This window comes from Pan troglodytes, chromosome 14, assembly GCF_028858775.2.
Source record: "Pan troglodytes isolate AG18354 chromosome 14, NHGRI_mPanTro3-v2.0_pri, whole genome shotgun sequence".
NCBI lineage: Eukaryota > Metazoa > Chordata > Mammalia > Primates > Hominidae > Pan > Pan troglodytes.
This window is the reverse complement of record NC_072412.2, coordinates 35,923,552-35,927,745: the sequence shown is the minus strand read 5'-3', so window position 1 is coordinate 35,927,745 and position 4,194 is coordinate 35,923,552. Positions and strand designations below refer to the sequence as shown.

Genomic DNA, 4,194 nt, shown 5'->3' with positions numbered 1-4,194 from the left:
AGGGAGCGCGGCGCCTCTGGGGGCGGGGCTGAGCGCACAACCAACGGGACTGACTGCGCATGTGCGGCCGCGGCCCCTTCGGCCAGCTGGGGGATTTGTAGACAGGGTCTGGGGGCTGTGTCAGGTGAAAACCTGCAGTGGTTGGCAAGGCAGCGCCGTTTTACCTGAACCTATTGTATCTAAAACGGTTCAAACTATCTTCTACAGGAGTTCCAGTATGCAAATTAGGATTGTTCCTGAGCGGTCTCACGACTTGTAGTGTTAGGATGCTAATTTTATTATTTCCCCCCAAACTGCCTGCAAGGGGAGATTTGAAGCTGGGATGCAGTGGTGTCACAGCCTAGAGCCACTAGCTCGCAGTCCATGAAGGCAGAGGTGGCTTATTTGAAAATAGTGGAGCGGAGAGGGATGGGCCACACCTTTGGCCGAGTTGTATTTGTATTGAGGGATAACTTTGTTTTTTTTCTCCTGGAAACTCACTTGATTGTTAATACTTGCTCTTTGCTGTGGCTGCTGAGATAAGTCTTAACGTTTTCGTTTAACACAGTGAAAATGTGTGAAAAGGAATACTGAATGGCAAACGTTTAAAAAAACAACGGATGTTCTACCAGTTCTATCAGTTGCTGGGCAATTGCTGGTTGTTAAATCTTGGCTTGCCCAAATCCCAGGAGAGAAAATATCCTGCCGTATCCTGAACTGTTAAGTAGATGTTCTTTTTCCCTTCAACCTATTCTTTCGCCTAGTCAGATTTCCCATCCCACCTACCGGAAAGCAATGACTTTATTCAACAAACTATAAATCCATTCACACTAAGATGTTTGGGTGCTGACATATAGGTAGATCAGTTATGTTTTAAAGAGAGGCATGTGGAAGGGAGAAGGTTTGGAATTAGAGCAACCTAGGTAGTACTGTCCTGTGTGAATACAGCAAGTTCGTGACAGCCTCTCCGAGCCTCAGTTTCCTCATCAGTAAAGCCTGCAGTCGGTGGTGTGCTAGGGCCAACTGATGGTAACTGGTTGCTAAAATTTCAGGAATATAATTAGCAGAAAAATTAAACACTGCTATTATTAAAAGTCTTACTACATAAACTTACAATAAGATTATATTAAAAACAAAGGGTACAAATCTCAAAACTCTTCATTTTCTAATTATTTTATTATGTTTTATCATTATCTGTGCTTTTAAGGTTATTTATGTCTATTGTATCTGTATGCGGAAATATTATTTAGTGGTGTGTTACTGCACATTTTCCCAACTCTGCCTTCAGTATGTCATGTTGATTGCTTGAAATCAGCCACTTTTGGAGTATTTACACCAGGGAAATGATCAAATGCTATGAAGCAGGTTTACACTTATTGTTGATTGTCTCTGCACTTAAGAAAGTGATAGTGAAAATGTTAATGAAGATTAAATTTAAGGCCAGGCTCAGTGGCTCCCACCTGTAATTCCAGCGCTTTGGGAGGCTGAGGCAGGTGGATTACGAGGTCAGGAGTTCGAGACCAGCCTGACCAACATGGTGAAACCCCGTCTCTACTAAAAATACAAAAATCAGCCAGGTGTGGTGGTCCACACCTATAATCCCAGCTACTCAGGAGGCTGAGGCATGAGAATCGCTCGAACCCAGGAGGAAGAGATTGCAGTAAGCCAAGACTGTGCCACTGCACTCCAGCCTGGGCAACAGAGTGAGACTCCATCAAAAAAAAAAAAAAAAGAAAAAGAAAAAGATTAAACTGAAAATGTATTCTATCTGCAGCTCTCACATTGTGAATATCCAACCCCCCCAACTGAGAAAATATTCTTTCAGTATTTGAAAACTATCATGCAATTCAGCAAAGAAACTGCTTACATCACATCATTGAACAAGTGAAGACCTTACATACATCTTCATTGTTTCACTTTTGTTTTTTCTCAATATAAACAAAAATATCTATCAACATTCGTGTCAAAACTTTATGTCCTTGCCATCATCAAAAAAAATAAAAAGAATAAAAAGTACACTTTACTTCTTTACTGAATTGGACAGAAACCAAACATTTATTCCTTTTTTTAAATGAAAAAATATAACTTTATTCATAAATAATGTTACTTTTTTTCTTCAACTTTTATTTTAAGCTCAGGGATACATGTGCAGGATGTGCAGGTTTGGTACATAGATAAACATGTGCCATAGTAGTTTACTGCACAGATCATCCCATCACCTAGGTATTAAGCCCAGCATTCATCAGCTATTCTTCCTGATGCTCTCCCTCCCCCACACCCACCTTTAACAGGCCCCAGTTTACAACACTGGGGCCCCAGTTGTTAACAGGCCCCAGTGTGTGTTGTTCCCCATTGTGTCCATGTGTTTTTATCATTCAGCTCTCACTTATCAGTGAGAAGATGTGGCGTTTGGTTTTCTGTTTCTGTGTTAGTTTGCTGAGGATAATGGCTTCCAACTCCATCCATGTCGCTGCGAAGGACATGGTATCATTCCTTTTTATGGCTGCATAGTATTCCATGGTGTATATGTATCATATTTTCTTTATTTAGTCTACCATTGATGGGCATTTAGGTTGCTTCCATGTCTTTGCTATTGTGAATAGTCAAGCATTTATTCTTTTTTTTTTTTTTTTTTTTTTTTTGGAGACAGAGTTTCACTCTTGTTGCCCAGGCTGGAATGCAGTGGCATGGTCTTGGCTGACTGCAACCTCTGCCTCCTGGGTTCAAGTGATTCTCCTGCCTCAGCCTCCTGAGTAGCTGGGATTACAGGCACCTGCCACCACGCCCGGCTAATTTTTGAATTTTTAGTAGAGACGGGGTTTCACCGTGTTGGCCAGGCTGGTCTCGAACTCCTGACCTCAAGCGATCTGCCCACCTCAGCCTCCCAAAGTGCTGGGATTACAGGCGTGAGCCACCTCGTCTGGCTGCATTTATTCTTATTTTGAATTTGGGACACTGTTGTTGGTGAATTCATAAAAACTGATAGTGATTTTCATAAGAAATAGTCACCTTGAAGTTATGGATGTATAGAATTTACAGTATTGAGTATTGTATATTTTATCAATGTTTGTGAATCACATGCTAACATTCTTTATCTCAGGTAGTGACACACACAGAACCCCAGAATTGGCATAAAGATTATTTTAAGCTGAAGACACTTGAGATTCAATTGATACACAAAGAAGCCTTCTCAGAGCTTCCTTTATCTGACTAGAAGCTGAAACTTCTGATAAATGAAGACCATCATAAATTCCCTCTTGAGGAAAGCTACTACCAGGAGAGAGACCAAGAGTAAATCTACCATAAATACCCCATGACCATGAGTTCAGAAAACCTACATAAACATATATTATCACAAAATGCCTTATTTCTCATTTGTTCTCCTAAAACCACATTTGTTTTTCCTAAGGGAACCTGTTTGTTCATCCCATGGGAACATTTACTCCGTCTTCCCTTTCCTTACTAATTTAGGTATATAAGCCTCAAATTCTAACCATCCATTGCAGTAACTCATCTCTGAGCCCTCCTATGTACATGTAGTTCTTGTAAATAAACTCTTTTCTTTTACTAATCTATCTTTTGTGAGTTTAATTTACAAGCTCCCAGGCAAGAAACCTAAGCAGGTGGGAGAAAAGTTTTGTTTCATTTCCAGCCATCAGTTAACTGGTTAAAAAAATTTTTTACCAGCATATTACTCGGAGCGGTATTATTTAAATCTTAGTATAAATACCTGTTATGGTGTTCAATAAGTGGCAGTAAGCTTAAAAAATAAACCTACTTTTTTTTGAGGTATGATTTTGCTGCGGTTTGAACACGTCCCTCAAAAGTTAATGTGTTGGAAACAATTGCCATTGTTAACACTATTAATAAGTGGGGCCTTTAAGAGGTGGTTAGCCCTCATGAATGGATTAATGTCGTTATGGCTTAGTTATCACAGGAGTGGGCTCCTGATAAACAGATAAATTCAGTGTCATATACTCTGTCTATGCTTGCTTCTGCCCTCTGCCCTTCAACTTTGGTATTACCCTGATCAGATGCCAGAGCTGTGCTCTTGGACTTTTCAGCCACTAGAACTGTGAGCCACATAAACTTCTGTTCTTTGTAAATTACCCAGTGTGTGGTATTCTATTACAGTGACAGAAGATGAACTAAGACAAATTTACACACCATAAAGTCCACTTATTGTAAGTATACAATTTAAAGATTTTTAGTAAA

The 4,194-nt window shown here is 40.0% G+C and overlaps 1 long non-coding RNA gene across 1 annotated transcript; it reads left to right on the top strand.

The window, feature by feature from the left end:
• The first annotated feature begins 46 nt into the window (after nt 1-46).
• On the top strand, nt 47-3,339 carry LOC107968053 (uncharacterized). Its single transcript, XR_001708928.2, has 2 exons — nt 47-698; nt 3,080-3,339. It is a non-coding gene; the product is annotated as an uncharacterized LOC107968053 (long non-coding RNA).
• The last annotated feature ends 855 nt before the right edge of the window (nt 3,340-4,194 follow it).